Consider the following 17,971-nt stretch of genomic DNA (forward strand, 5'->3'; position numbering starts at 1 on the left):
TCACGTTAGTTATGATGGAGTTAGATTACGGGATGTAATCTTTACTCAAACTGATAAGCAAGAGCAGCATGTTTGCAGCTATGCGCGTTTATGATGGCATGAGGTTTATGGTGGCATGGTGCATAGGCATGTGTACAGTTGGTATCTATCTCTCTCTCATTTACACTTAACGATAATTTAGGTTAAGTCATATTATCATAACTAGTTCTTAAGAAATATTTTTAATATATAAATTCAGTGTCTTACAAACGCTCAAACGGAAAAGACTTTGCGTTTTTTAATTATTGATCCCGGTTTACAGGTTTTTAGCCAAATCTATTGGAAAATATGGTCGAGTCCCTCGAAATAGGTAAAATCAGGAAGTACCTGTAGATGGGATTTATTACAGCAAATGGTTAAAGTTCCTTACGAAGTTAGTCATTGACAATTTTTTCTCGATTTTAGAATGTTTTACATTGAAATAGTCTCTCTTTTCGTTATTTCTTATCGATTTTAAAATAGTAGTTATTCTTTAACTTGGGTGTGACAACGTTAAATTATTTCGACATCATCCATTCTGTTCGCCACTACAAAATTCGGTACTACAATTCAATGTAACCCGCCCACAATTTTCATTCTCAAAAAACCGTCAATAAAGTTATTCAATTGAAAATATCGTTAAAATATGTTAATACACGTTAAAATATTATTGCTTTTTCATATCTAATCCTCATCTAAATAATACGTTTGAGTTCTACTTATCCATTAAATACATAAGATCTATAAATAACAGCTTTATACTACCCGAAAAATCATGTTAGAACTCAAAAAGAAAAAAACACTACAAATGTACATTCGAAAATAGTAAGTAAAAATGAAAAAAATCTTACAAAATAAAACATTACTATAGTACATTCCAAAAGTCATAATGAAAATTTTCAAATCTTTCATTTTTACTCGATTTTTTTGGATTTTATCCATTTCCACCAAGAGACAATTCCGAATTCCCGTTTTTTTTGAGTTATGAGCGTGAGCGTGGAAACTAACACAACATTCTTTTATATATATATAATATATATATATATATATATATATATATATATATATATATATATATATATATATATATATATATATATATATATATATATATATATATATATATATAATAGTAAAAAAACATGTTATTTTCTATATAAAGCAAACCAAAAAATAACAAAAACAAAACAAAAGCAAATATTCTCTTGTCAATTAAATCTTTGCAAAATGTAAACATAGGTCGAAAAGGAAAACAAAACTAAATAACGGTACATCATTTTCGAAAAAAAAATGGTCTGCTTCTTTAATTTGCTCTCCACTAATATTTTAATACGATTTATTATTTGGACGTCTGCACCTTAGCAATTCTAAGGGAAGACCATCAAAACTCAAAAGACGCGATCAGTCCAAAATTTTTAAAAAAATAGAAGAAAATCCGCAATCAAGTCTGAGGCAGTTGGCATTGGACATAAAAAATGAGTGTCATAAGGAAGTGAGCCACGAGACTGTTAGAAAAGTCTTAAAAATCCACAAGTACTCGTCTCATGTAGCCAGAAAGAAGCCATTGCTTTCTGCTGTTAACATTGAGAAGCGGCTTACATTTTCTATTAATAATGTTACAAATGCTGAGGAGTACTGGAACGACGTAATTTTTTTGCGATGAGACAAAAATCATGTTATATCATCATGACGGCCCAGTAAAGTATGGAGAAAGCCAAACTGTGCACTTCAACAAAAAAATATAATACCAACAGTTAAGTTTGGCAAGCTCTCTGTAATGGTGTGGGGTTGTATTTCTTCAAAGGGCGTTGGGGAGCTGCGTATTTTTAACGAAACTATGACGAAAGAATATTATTTGGACATTCTGAAAAATGAATTATCCAGGAGTGCCAAAAGTTTCGGGTTTGTTGATCCTCAAAAGCCAAATAAACTTAAGTATAAGTTGTATCAGGACAACGACCCCAAACACAAATCGTTACTTTGCAGGACCTGGTTGCTTTATAATTGCAGCAAAGTTATTGACACTCCTCCCCAAAGTCCAGACTTAAATCCCATAGAAAATTTGTGGGCATTATTGAAGAAAAAGGTTGCTAAACAGCGGTCCTACCAATGAAACCGCTTTAGTCAAAGCAATACAAGAAGAATGGCAGAAAATTCCTGAATATTACGATATAAATGGAGTAATACAGTCAATGCCGCGTCGGCTAAAGGCAGTCATGGATGCTAATGGACACCATACCAAATATTAACCTTCATAGTAAAAAAATTTTAAAGTTTCTGTTGTAATTCTACTATGAGTTTTCGTTTTGCACAGAATTTATTGACAAGGAAATATTTGCTTTTATTTTGTTTTTGTATTTTATTTTTTTATTTAATGTAGAAACGTATAATTAATAAAAAAAAATTAGTTTTCTTAATAAATTTTTACTTTATATATGACAAAAAAATAACAACAAAAATTGACAAACTGTATACATATATATATATATATATATATATATATATATATATATATATATATATATATATATATATATATATATATATATATATATATATATATATATATATATATATATATGTATATATATATATATATACAGATTATTACTATTATTATTATTGTTATTATTATTATTATTATTGTCATTATTATTATTATTATTATTATTGCACGTTCCTCCAGCGTTTAAGAATCGTGATATTCTGACTAATTATTGCACCTACTCCTTTCGTCCAAGGTTAGGAGGTATAATTCCAGCAAATAGATTTCATTAACCTTAATTTGTACACGCAAACTAATTTTCTAACAAGTTTTTATACCCTCCACCATAGTATGGAGGGTATATTAAGTTTGCCATTCCGTTTGTAACACCTCGAAATATACATTTTAAACCCCACAAAGTATATATATTCTTGATCAGCCTAAAATTCTATGCCGATTTTTCAAAGTCCGTCCGTCTGTCTGTGGCAATCACTCTAGCTTCCGAACGAAATAAAGCCTATGACAGAAAATTGTCTGTGCAGATCCACGTTTTATAACCACCATGGTACCTCCCTATATTCCGAATTTTGATGATTTTAGCAACATTATAAACAAATAGATAGACCCTAATATAATAGCTACATTCGGTATTTTTAAGATTCTAATAGAAGTTTTAACGGATTTTATTGTTTTTGAGAATTGCCAAATTCGTTCCAAATGGTGGAGGGTATTCAAAGTTCGGCCCGGCCGAACTTACAGCTTTTTTACTTGTTTAATTTTTAAATATCGCTTCGACTTTCCAATGAACGTAATTTTATCCAAGATAAACGACTACGCGGTACAATAACATCAAGAAAAATATCACAATATAAAATTACGCTGAAAATAGGAATGTGCCAAATCTCTCTCATAAGTCAATGTAAAAATTAATACATCAGGTTGTGGTATTGATCCAGCACAAATATGCATCAACCAAAATCAAATTATGCGATAACAATAAAAAAAAAACAAGTTAAAAAGCAGTAAGTTTGGCCGGGCCAAACTTTAAATACCCTCCACCATTTGGAACGAATTTGGAAATTAAAAAAAAAATAAAATCCTTAAAAAAATTCTGTTAAATTTTAAAAATACCGAATATTGCCGTTATATTGGGGTCTATACGACGTGGACCTACATAGGCATTGTTTGCCATTAGCCATTACAATATTCAAATTCGAAACTTGAAATAAACGGTGAATAATGTAGCTAAAATCATCAAAATATCGTATATAGGGAGGTACCATTATATCGGAGCTGAGCGAAGACCTGGACCAGCATAGACAATTTTCTGTCACAGGCTATAGCATCCATTACTAACGTCAAATACGATATCTCAAACAATATCGGTGGGTATTGCACCTAAACTCGTCAAAATACCGAATATACGAAGAAATGGACCTGCATAGACATTTTTCTGTCACAGACCGTAGTTCCCATTACGAACTCTAAATACGTAATTTGAAACAATTCCGGTGAATAATGGCGCTAAAATCATCAAAATACCGAATTTTGGGAGGTACCGTTATGTGGGGGCTATACGAAGACGTGGACCTGCACAGACAATTTTCTGTCATAATCTCAAATACCAAATTTGAAACAATTCCGGTGAATAATGTCGCTAATTTCATCAAAATACCGAATATAGGGAGGTACCGTTACATGGAGGCCCAGATAATTTTCTGTCATAGGCTGTAGTATCCATTTCGAACTTCAAATACCAAAGTTGAAACAATTCCGGTGAATAATGTCGCTAAAATCATCAAAATACCGAATATCGGGACGTACCGCTATATGAGGCTACATGGCCCATTTACGAAGTTAACCTGCCTACTGGAAAAATAAATACGTGTGCAAAATTTTAGCCTTCTATCTCAATTCATTGGAAAGATAGCGTGACTACAACAGACAGACGGACATGGCTAAATCGACTTAGAATTTTACGCTGATCAAGAATATATATACTTAGTTGGGTCTGACATGAGTATTTCGAGGAGTTACAAACGGAATGACAAAGTTAATATACCCTCCATAGTATGGTGGAGGGTATAAAAACTTTTATAAAGTCTTCGATGTTTCTATTTGAAAAGTCGTTCTGGAAAAATCCCATATCAAACAACACTTTCAATTTTTGCAATACGACGACTTTTCTGGAGGCTTTTCATTTTTAATTGATGAGTAACTATACATTTATACGCCGTTTTATATATACCTGGTGCGCTTCGCTACCCCTTTTGGTTTTATATGCATTCAAATTTTTATATACAAAATTCACGAATTTAAGAACGTATTTATTGTACTGCTTTAGGATATACAATTTTTTTGTTTTCCTTTCAGGAAAGTAAATGAACAAATCGTTAGGGTGCACCCTCACGTGAACATGCAGGAACATGCCAAATTTAGTCCGAATAGGAAAAAACATTGTTCTTGGGATTTGTTAATTGTTATTTCATTGTTTTCATTGTCATTCTTGATCACCATAAAATTCTATGTCGATTTAGCGATGTCCGTCCGTCTGTTTTACTCCAATGTTTATTATGGCTGTAGGACTTTTGGTTTTGAAAATGCCCCATGTAGGTCCATGTTTTGGTATAGCCCCTATATAATGTATTTGAAGTTCGTAATGGATACCACAGCCTATGCCAGAAAATTGTCCGAGCAGGTCCACGTCTTCGTAAAGCCTCCATATAACGGCACCTCTCGGAATTCGGTATTTTGATGATTTTAGCGACATTATTTACCGGAATTGTTCCAAAATTTGGTATTTGAAGTTCGTAATGGCAATTACAGCCTATGACAGAAAATTGTTTGTGCAGGTCTAGCCATCATACAGCGGTACCTCTCGATATTCGGTATTTTGATGATTTTAGCGACATAATTCACCGGAATTGTTTTAAATTCGATATTTGAAGTTCGTAATGTAATTTTATATATTTTAATGTTTTGAAAATTGCCAAATTCGTTGCAAATGGTAAGTTCGTTCCGCCCGAACTTACACCTTTTTATACCCTCGATTATAGTATGGAGGGTATATTAAGTTTGTTTATTCTTGATCAGATTAAAATTCTATGCCGATTTATCCATGGTACAATGAAGAGAAATTAGGTCAACTTTGAAAAAATTGCAAGTATAGAGGTCTACCTGTTTGGCTTGTAATGTCAGAATTAGTATCAAAACAATAAAAAATCAAACAACTTGTTGCATTTATTTTGAATAAATAATTAAAAAACGCGATAACTGAATTAAAGGTCAACATTTCTTTTCAATATCGTGTACTATATATCTCTTAAGGATTATTTCGCTACAAAAACTCTAGATTTTGTCGATGCATACGTTGAAATAAACATTTTGAAACACCCGAATTTGAATATTTTCTGAATATTTTTTTTTGTTATTGAAAATAAAACAAATACATAAACAAATAAAGATGACATATTAAGCCAAGAATATAAAAAAAATTAAATCATATGGTATCATAGCCCTACCTTGATATCATTGTACCATGGATTTATCAATGTCCGTCCGTCTGTCCGTCTATCAGTCTGTCTGTCTGTGGAAATCACTCTAGCTTCCGAACGAAATGAAGTAGGTTGATAAAATTTTACTAAGATGTATGTTATGTCTGCAGAACTTTTGGTATTGAAAATGGGCCGTGTAGGTCCACATAACGGTACCTCCCACTATTCGGTATTTTGATGATTTTAGCGACATTATTTACCGGAATTGTTTCAATTTTGGTATTTGAAGTTCGTAATGGATACTACATCCTAAGACAGAAAATGAGCCATGTAGGTCCACGTCTTCGTATAGCCCCCGTATAACGGTACCCCCTCTATATTTTCGTTATTTTGATGATTTAGCGACATTATTTACCGAAATTATTTCAATTTTGGTATTTGAAGTTCGTAATGGATACTACATCCTAAAACAGAAAATGAGCCATTTAGGTCCACTTCTTCCTACAGCCTCCATTTAACGGTACCCCCCGATATTCAGTATTTTGATGATTTTAGCGACATTATTTACCGGAATTATATCAAATTTTGTTCGTAATGAAGACTACAGCTTATGACAGAAATATATATACATTTTTGACCCCACAAAGTATATTTATTCTTGATCAGCATAAAATTCTATGCCGATTTATCAATGTCCGTCCGTCTATCAGTCTGTCTGTCTGTGAAAATCACTCTAGCTTCCGAACGAAATGAAGTAGGTTGATAAAATTTTACTCAGATGTATGTTATGTCTGCAGGACTTTTGGTATTGAAAATGGGCCGTGTAGGTCCACGTCTTCGTATAGCCCCCATATAACGGTACATCCCTATATGATGATTTTAGCTACATTATGAACAGATTTTTTTGCAAGTTTCGCATTTGAATATTGTAATAGCTTGTGACAAAAGTTGCCTATGCAGATCCACGTCGTCGTATAGACCCTAATATACGGCTACATTCGGTATTTTTAAGATTTTAACAGAATTTTCAACGGATATTACTTTTTTGAAAATTGTTAAATTTGTACCAAATGGGGGAGGGTATTCAGCTTTTTTACTTGTTACTAGTTTATACCATACATAGTATGGAGGGTATATTAAGTTCGTCAATCCGTTTGTAAACCATCGAACTAATAATTTTAGACATAACAAAGTATATTTATTCTTGATCAGCGTAAAATTCTAAGACGATACAGCCATATCCGTCTGTCTTTCAGTTGTAATCAGGATAGAATAAAGATGAAGATTCAAAACGAATAAAGATAGGAAGCATACATTTTGCACAGATCACTCTTTTATTCGAAGATGGGCTATATCGGTCCACGACTAGCCCCCATTTTACTCGGTATTAGCCAAAATTTTCATTGAATTTTGATGATTTTAGCTACATTTTTTCAATGGAATTTTCAAAAGTTCCATACTAGAAGTTCTTTCTAAGTACATTCTATATATACCCCATATATCAGTACCTCCTTACATTCGGTATTTTGACGACATTAGGTACAATATTCACCGAAATTGTTTGAAATTTCGTATTTGAAGTTCCTAATAGGTACTACAGCCTGTGACCGTTATATCGGTACCTCCCTATAATCGGTATTTTGATGATTTTAGCTACATTATTCATGGAATTTTTTCGAGTTTCGTATATGAATATGGCTTATGACAAAAGTTGCCCATACATCCGATTTTATTTTCTTCAAAATTTCCAAATTCGTTCCAAATAGTGGAGGATATTCAAAATTACTGCTTTTTACTTGTTTACTATTAGCTCAATAACATATAAGTTAAAAAAATTTAATTTTGCGCCAAATTCTGTCACACATTCCAAACTTCATTGACTTTTGATATGCATAGCGTGTTTGGTGCATCAAATATACGAAATCGACCGATTTCAATATAATTTAGAATATTTATTTTTGTACCAAATTTGTTCCGAATGCTAGAACAACAAGAAATAAATGCTGTTGTTTTTATCAAGAGGACAACGGGCTCCGACAAACTCGGTCAAAACGCACATATAACGGCACCCACGAAATTGTTTCAAATTTAGTATTAAAGACTCACAATAGATTACAATCCTTGTAGATAAAAATTGTCTACATACGTTTCCGTTTTACAACGGCTCCAGCCACTTTTTGTTTTTTGAAAACTTTAACTGCATTCTACAAACGACCTTACTGGTATTTGTAGTTTAAAAAGGAAAACATTTGAATCCACTTACTTTCATAAAAAATGCTTTCTTTAACTAATGGTGGAGGGTATTAAAAGCTCGGCCCAGCCAACTTTACGTTTTTCATTTGTTGTTTTTTCTTTTACTTTTAGCCGTTCTGTCAAAGATATAGAAATATAAAGATAGGACAAGTCAATATGTTAGCACCAGACGAGTTGCCTCTGTTGTTACGATATCATTACAACTAATCAACAATTCGGTATTTTAATGATATTTGCCACATTTTTCACAGATTTGTCTAAAAAAAGGTATTTGTAATTCGTAATGGGCTCTAGTTCCGGTGGCGGAACATTGTATATATTAATATAGCACACATATAATGCTACCCACCGATATTCGCGATTTTGATAATTCTAGTCACATTTACCCACGAAATGGTGTCAAATTTCGTATTTAAGGCTTGCAATCCTTATAGTATAAAATTATCTATATAGATTTTCGTTTTGTTATGGCCCCCATATAACGGCCTCACCCGCTTCTTGGTTTTTGGAAAAAGGGTGGAGTGTATTAAAATTTCGGCCCGGCCCAATTTAATGTTGTTACTTGTTTATGCTAACATGTTTCTGTTGTGAGCTCCACCTATCTCCACATTAACTATTCCATAATGCATTTTGTCCAGTCTATACCATTTTAAGTCCTAGATTCTGTGTACCTTTTTGCATTGGACAAAATGCATATGGCATATTAATGTTTCGATCAGGCAATATATGGCCGACGACATGACACAAATGCATTAGAAAAACAAGTAAAGAAGCTGTGGGCCGAACTTTGAATACCCTCCACAATTTGGTACAAATTTGGCAATTGGTAAGAGTGATTCCACAGACGGGCAAACGAACGGAAATTGCTAAATCGACGTAGAATTTTATGCTGATCAAGAATATTACAATATTATTATTATAATATATTTCGAGGTGTTACAAACGGAATGACTAACTTAATATACCCTCCATACTATGGTGGAAGGTATAATAACAGAAATATGTTATTTCGAAATCGCGAATCGGCGGGAAACCGTGGAGAAAGGCAACATATATTATAGATGTTGTTTTAACAATCTTTTCCAGAGTATTTCCGTGTACATAGAATCGATAAAACCAGCCAAAATCCTATAAAAGTGTCAGATCTGTTATACTATAACATAATACGTCATACATACTACGTCATGATATGGTGACATAACATATTTTTCAACTACCTACGCCATATCTTAATTCAATGTGACAATGAAATATCACATCTTATCATATTATATGTCTTTCTATAAAGATAGACAAGACAAAGTCAAAATATTCTCACCGGTGTAAATACCTTTATTATCATGATATCGTAACAACAGGGTTACCAATATTAAGTAATTAAAAGCGCTCCTAAGGGTGTTTGTCAGTTTACCTAACAGGCGCGTCCCCATCGGCGGATAGGGGGGATGGATGATCACACTATTTCGGAATAGTATGATAACCCGTCCCAGGGAGTTTTTACTCCCAGCGGACAAAAACTGACTACGGGGGTGTTCCCCAAAACAAAAAAATATACTTGGAAGAAGGAATAAAGAATGAAAATGTTACGGTGCAGGGCATAAATAACCCAGTACCGGCGGGTGTTTGTGATCCAGCCACGAGTCGCACCCTGTCGTCATCCAACGATGCGGTCGCAGGTATTGCTACAAGAACGCAGCCTTCGGGCAACAAAACAGACAGTGGATCTGAGGAACTCAGGGGAAGCATACGCTCGACCCAGACATTAACGACTGGTATCGCCTCTAACTCCGAGTCCGACAACAGCAGCACCAATACTAACGTCCTGCGAATCCCTACTAAGGAAGAGGCGCACAAAACGGTGGAAGAAGTGAGTGACAGTTTGGTGAAGCTCACAACCAGAACAAAAAAGCTGTCTGGGGTCCAACGGCGAAAGCCCAAAAGGCAACAAAACAGCAAAAATGCTAAGGCGCAGGATGTTCCAAAGGGGCTACAAATACCCCACTCCATTGGAGGCAGAGAAGAGGATAAGGTCCCCTGAGGAACCAAACACCGCGAAGCCGGCGAAAAAGGGCTTCCCACCAAAGTTAATTACTTTTTTAAACCCATTAGTACCTCAGATTGTGCATTTGAGTCCTCATAAGTCCCCCTAACCATGTCGATCTGAGTGTCCGCCAAAAGGTGGACTTGAAGGGGTGCTATTACATGGAGAAAATTCTAAAATTTGTAGATATGTTGAAATTTTTGTGTAAGATTTTCACCCCCCAAATACACATTTTTAGCCAAATCCTTTGAAATATGGTAAAATCAGGAAGTACCTTTATATGGGCACTACTGCGAAACATCGACTTACATTAAAAACTTTCATCACCCCTTATAATCCAAGATGACAAATAGAGGCCAAATCAAAAATATAGCAGAACAACATAGCATGTCAAACTGAAAAAAAATCACGTGATTTAAATAAGTAAAAATAGTTTTATCCACCTCATAATTGAGGGCAGACTGATTTCAGAATAGTCAAATATAATTACTATTTTACACCCATTACCGTAAGATGGGAACCAATTTTATTTGTCATATAAATTGTAAATTGGAGACCCCATAAAGTCCATATTTTTCATCATAGTATAATTCAATGACGATTCAACAAATATTCGGTCCCGTGCTACTTTCTTATATTTGTAATTTGTTCATGTTTTCACAATTTATTTCATATAGATGTACATCCCAAATCTACGTTCCCAACCAATATTGTTTGGTTCCTTACCCCAGGGTAGCATAAATACATTTGTTTAGCTTAATCAGTTGATGAATGAAGTCAAGACCAATATGGGCCCTACTCCGAAAAGTTTATCCGAAGAGGTTCTCTACCCCCTTACAAACAAAGATGCCAAATAAGGGCCAAAAATAGAAGAAAGTGCAAAGACCCCAAAAATAGCTTAAATCATACGATGGCTATATATGATCGATATCATGGCCTGCAAAAGCGATTTAAGGTATCTTAAATGTTCGGGAAGAATTTCTGGAAGGATAGAAATCCTTTTCTTACTAAAAGTCCCATTCGCTCTACTATTTTGCACCCTTTATGTTTGGTATTTTACTGATTGTACTCCCAAACAATTTTGCATTTTGAGCTCTCATTGGACGGATTATTGTCACATGAAAGAAGTAGGTCCACGCTTTGAAATGAGCCCCATTAGGCTTTATCGGTCATTTTTGTTTGTTTAAATGTGTGCGCATCTTCCAGCTGAAGCACGATGTGGGCCCTGGAGTTGAAAGGTAGATGTCAGTTAATATCGTATTTCGCACTTATTTCATTTTTTTGGTGAAAAATTGTATACAGTGAAAAATTATTCTTTATTTTGTTCACAAAAAATCCACTGAATTCAATATGATATTACAAATTGAAAAAAATGGACAAAAGAAGAATAACAAATTGAAAAAATCTTCAACTTGTTCGCTGATTTTTTACAGCAACTATTTAAAGATCCTTACAAAGTTTGTCAATAGAATGTACTTATATTTTAAAATTTAATTCCATTGAATTTTTTTTTTTTGATATTTTCCCGGTTTGGGTATTTTTGCAATGAGATCTCTTTTTCGTGATTTTTTAGCGATTTTAAAAAAGTAATTATCTTTTATTATTATGCATTGATCGATACCAATAAATCTTCAGGCAACTTGCATAAAGACCATTTGGAAGCATTAGAGGAAATGGTCAATAACAAAATCTTGGATCACATCATGGAATAAAATGTTAATAAAATGTTCTTCAAGCTTGCTGCGCATGCTATCACTGCCGTCCTATAGGGGATTATCGAGAAGATAAAACCCCCGTGGGAAAACGGCAGCCTCAAGTTGGTGAGGTGGAACGAAATTCCTCGCCTAACTAAAACGACGGTATGCGTCAGAGTATTCGGCAGCAAATTCAAGACGGAACGCATGCTCGAAGTCTTTGGAAGTCAAAATAAGATTTTGCATGTGAAAAGATGGGAAGTCCTTCACAGGGAGGAGAAGGGGGTTGGCACTCTCCTTGTGATTGGAGTTGACGATCTCTCCATGGCCAGTCTGCAAAGACTAAGGGCATGGCATTCTATGTCTCGAACGCTGTCAAGCTCAAAAATAATAGGGTGAGGATCGGAGACGAAAAAACCTTTTATCACTTGGTAAAGAAGAAATCAGTGAGGTAACAGGCATCCCTACGGGGCACCTGTGCCTACAAGTTCATCTGTACAAGATAGGATGTGCAGAAAACAGCATATGCAGGGCATGTGGGGAAGATTGCAAATTTCAGATCCCAATTCTTAGAGAACGACTCCTTAATCAGACCATGGTAAATGTTATAAGACAGTTCAAAAAATTTCATAAAGGCAGCTGAATTTCAAATATAACAGACTGTAAACTGCCCGCCTTCTTTAAAAAAAAACCCTTAGTCTAGAGCGCACAACAGGTCTATACTGGCTTAAGTGTATGCCCAACAGGGCATGCGGCGAATTGCTTTTCCCCCGAAAAGGATAAAATACAAAAAAATCCCGTAAAAATGTGATATATTAACATTTTCATTTTAACATTTGAAATGTACAATAGTAATGTTTTATTTTGCATGATTTTTTTCCATCCTGACTTACTTTTTTCTAATGTACATTTGTAGTGTTTTTTATATTTTATTTTTAAGTTCGAATATTAATACCAATTTATTTAATTTAATAGATTTCTTGAGAACTAAAATTGATGGCGGGTTACATGGAAGTGTAGTATATCGAAATAATTTAACGCGATCACACCAAAGTTAAAAGATAATTACTTTTTCAAAATCGCTAAAAAATCTCGAAAAAGAGATCTCATTGCAAAAATTCTCAAATCGAAAAAAATTGTCAATGGAATCGAATTTTAAAATAATAGTACATTCTATTGACAAAAATCGCAAGGACCTTTAAACTTCTGCTGTAAAAAATCATCGAATAAGGTGAAGATTTTTTTTCTTTTTCAATTGTTTTTTCTTTTCTTTTTTTTGGTCAATTTTATATAATGTACGATTGAATTTTAAATGATTTTTCAATTTGGTTTATCATATTGAATTCAATCGATTTTTTGTAAACAAAATAAAAAATTATTTTTACAATATAAAAGAAAGTTATGTTAGGCACTACGCTTATAACTAAAGAACGGCTTCACGGATTTTGACAATTCATACAATTTTGGAATGGTATCCTGGCATAAAATCGCGGTAAAATATGTCAATCAAAATGTGATTGAAAAAAAATCTTTTTGGTGTGATTTTTTTCAATTTGACATACTATATTGAAGTGAACATTTTTATTATTTCGAATTCTGAATGAATAATATTAACAACTAGCTGGCCCGGTCCGCGTTGCCGGCCCGTAGTTTTTGTCTATTATGCATATTTGTCAAAGCATAATTATTCACAGATATGACTGTTATAAGTGTTCACATACTGGTCGATTAATTTTTAGTCAAATGAGCAGTAATTTGGAATTTACTGTATATTGTACACCTCATAATTGAGGACTGAATGATTTAAGGATAGCCAAAGTTAATTACTTTTTTAAACCCATTAGCACCTCAGATTGTACATTTGAGCCCTCATAAGTCCCCCTAACCATGTCGATCTGAGTGTCCGCCAAAAGGTGGACTTGAGGGAGTGCTATTACATGGAGAAACTTCTAAAATTTGTAGATATGTTGAAATTTTTGTGTAAGATTTTCACCCCCCAAATACACATTTTTAGTCAAATCCTTTGAAATATGGTAAAATCAGGAAGTACCTTTATATGGGCACTACTGCGAAACATCGACCTACATTAAAAACTTTCATCACCCCTTAGAATCCAAGATGACAAATAGAGGCCAAGTCAAAAATATAGCAGAACAACATAGCATGTCAACCTGAAAAAAAATTCACGTGATTTAAATAAGTAAAAATAGCTTTATCCACCTCATAATTGAAGGCAGACTGATTTCAGAATAGTCAAATATAATTACTATTTTACACCCATTACCGTAAGATGGGAACTAATTTTATTTGTCATTTAAATTGTAAATTGGAGACCCCATAAAGTCCATATTTTTCATCATAGTATAATTCAATGACGATTCAACAAATATTCGGTCCCGTGCTACTTTCTTATATTTGTAATTTGTTCATGTTGTTTATTTCATATAGATGTACATCCCAAATCTACGTCCCCAACCAATATTGTTTTGGGGGTTACAAATTCAATCGAATACAAAATTTTTTTTTCCGACCACACATTAGATGTGAAAGTGGACTTGGGGATACTCCAATGTGGGGACTTTACTTAAATAAATTCCTATGTGGCAATTATCTGTATGATGGTTCCCTACCCTAGGGTGGCATATATAAAATTTTTTAGCCAAATCAATTGATGAATGTGGTCAAGACCAATATGGGTCCTACTCCGAAAATGTTATGCGAAGAGGTTCTCTACCCCCTTACAAACAAAGATGCCAAATAAGGGCCTAAAATAGAAGAAAGTGCAAAGACCCCAAAAATAGCTTAAATCATACGATGGCTATATATGATCGATATCATGACCTGCAATTTAAGGTATCTTGAAGGTTCGGGAAGAATTTCTGGAAGGATAGAAATCCTTTTCTTACTAAAAGTCCAATTCGCTCTACTATTTTGCACCCTTTATATTTGGTATTTTACTGATTGTACTCCCAAACAATTTTGCATTTTGAGCTCTCATTGAACGGATTATTGTCACATGAAAGAAGTAGGTCCACGCTTTGAAATGAGCCCCATTAGGCTTTTTCGGTCATTTTTGTTTGTTTAAATGTGTGCGCATCTTCCAGCTGAAGCACGATGTAGGCCCTGGAGTTGAATGGTAGATGTCAGTTAATATCGTATTTCGCACTTATTTCATTTTTTTCAATTTCAGTTCTCAAGAAATCAAGTCAATTAAATAAATTGGTATTAATATTCGAATTCAAAAATAAAATATAAAAAACACTACAAATGTACATTAGAAAAAAAGTAATGTCATGTTTACGTTAGAACTTTTTGCAGGTTTAACCTACTTCAAGAGGATTTATTTGAAGTATAAGTAATGGATATGACAATTTTAATCCAAATACTGTGGGTTAACCCATTTATATGTAAACGTACTATAAGTCAAAATGGAAAAAAATCATGCAAAATAAAACATTACTATTGTACATTTCAAAAGTCAAAATGGAAATGTTAATATATCACATTTTTACGCGATTTTTTTTGGATATTATCCTTTTCGGATAGGAGACAATTCCGAATTTGTATGAATCATTAAAATCAGTTCAGCGGTTCTTAATTTATAAGCGTAGTAACTAACACAACTTTATTTTATATATATAGATAACAAGTTAAAAAGTATCTCTCGGTTTTTTCGACAGATGTATACGATTATTTAAAAAAATGTTGACTTCGGTTATGATTATTCAAATGTTTAGCGCCTTTTGGAGTAGGTTCCGAAGGAATGGGTCAATATAGGCCATTTCGAATCGGATCTAAAGAAATATGATATTGAGAAATGGTTGTTTGTCGGCCTTTTTATTTGATTTATAAATAACTAGCTGGCCCGGTCCGCGTTGCCGGCCCGTACTTTTTGTCTATTATGCACATTTTCCCAAGCATAATTATCCACAGATATGACTGATATAAATGTTCACGTACATGTCGATTTAAAGTGTTTTAAAATACCTGTACCCATTTTTAAGCTGTGGGCTTCAATATTTAAACCGTGGGCTTCAACTATGTGGATGTGCTATACAAATCTATTAAAAAGTATATATCAATCTTATCGCCATATAAGGGATCAAATTAATTTTTAATATGGTAAAAATCGTAGCAAAATCTTTCAGTCAAATGAGCAGTAAGATTTTCAACCTCCCCCCCCCCCCCCACTAATAAACATTATTAGCCAAATTCTTTGAAATATGGTTAAATTAGGATGTACTTTCTTTATACTCCGAAACATCGACCTACATTGAAAACTTTCTTCAACCCCTTATAATCCAAGATGACAAATAGAGGCCAAATCAAAAATATAGCACAACAATATAGCATGTCATAGCTTTTCGCGTGATTTTATCCACCTCATAATTGAGGGCAGAATGATAAGATGGGATTTAATTTTATTTGTCGTTTAAATTGTAAGTTGGAGACCCTTTAAAGTCCATATTTTCATCATGGTATAATTCAATGATGATTCAACAAATATTCGGTCCCGTGCTACTTTGTTATATTTGTAATTTGTTCATGTTTCCACAATTTATTTCATATAGATGCACATCCCAAATCTACGTTCCCAACCAATATTCTTTTGGGGGTTACAAATTCAATAGAATACAAAATTTTCTTTTCTGACCACACATTAGATGTGAAAGTGGACTTGGGGATACTCCAATGTGGGGACTTTACTTAAATAAATTCCTATGTGGCAATTATCTGTATGATGGTTCCCTACCCTAGGGTGGCATATATAAAATTTTTTAGCCAAATCAATTGATGAATGTGGTCAATACCAATATGGGCCCTACTCTGAAAATTTCAAATTTTATGCGAAGAGGTTCTCTACCCCCTTGGAAACAAAAATGTCAAATAAGGGTCAAAAAATGAAAAAAGTGGCCAAGACCCCAAAAATAGCTTAAATCATAGATGGTTATATAAATATGAAATCGGGTTGTTTCCTTATCCGTGAGTTATGCAATACGATTTTAGGTATTTTGAATATTTGGGAAGAATTTCTGGAAGGATATAAAACCTTTTCTTACTAAAAGTCCCATTCGCTCTACTATCTTGCACCTTTTATATTTGGTATTTTACTAATTATTCTCCCAAAGAATTTTGCATTTTGAGCTCTCATTGGACGGATCATTGTCACGCTTTGAAATGAGTTTAAATGTGTTCGCATCTTCCAGCTGAACCACGATGTAGGCCCTGGAGTTGAAAGGTAGATGTCAGTCAACATCCTATTTCGCACTTATTTCATTTTTTTAGTGAAAAATTATTCTTTATTTGGTTCACAAAAAATCCACTGAATTCAATATGATAATACAAATTGAAAAAAAAAATTGACAAAAAAAGAATAACAAATTGAAAAAATCTTCAACTTGTTCGCTGATTTTTACAGCAAATGTTTAAAGATCCTTACAAAGTTTGTCAATAGAGTGTACTATTACTTTAAAATTCGATTCCATTGAATTTTTTTTTTTTAATTTTTTCCAGATTTGAGAATTTTTGCAATGAGATCTTTTTTTCATGATTTTTTAGCGATTTTGAAAAAGTATCTTTTAACGTTGGTGTGACCGCGTTAAATTATTTCGATATCATCTATTCCGTTTCGCCACCACATAATTCGGTACTACACTTCCATGTAACCCGCCATCAATTTTAGTTCTCAAGAAATCAAGTCAATTAAATAAATTGGTATTAATATTCGAATTCAAAAATAAAAAATATAAAAAAACACTACAAATGTACATTAGAAAAAATAAGTCAAAATGGAAAAAAATCATGCAAAATAAAACATTACTGTTGTACATTTGAAAAGTCAAAATGAAAATGTTAATATATCACGTTTTTACGCGATTTTTTTGGATATTATCCTTTTCGGAGAGGAGACAACTCCGAATTTGTGTGAATCGTTAAAATCAGTCCAGCGGTTCTTAAGTTATAAGCGTAGTAACTAACACAACTT

This window comes from Musca domestica, unplaced genomic scaffold (assembly GCF_030504385.1).
Source record: "Musca domestica strain aabys unplaced genomic scaffold, Musca_domestica.polishedcontigs.V.1.1 31, whole genome shotgun sequence".
NCBI lineage: Eukaryota > Metazoa > Arthropoda > Insecta > Diptera > Muscidae > Musca > Musca domestica.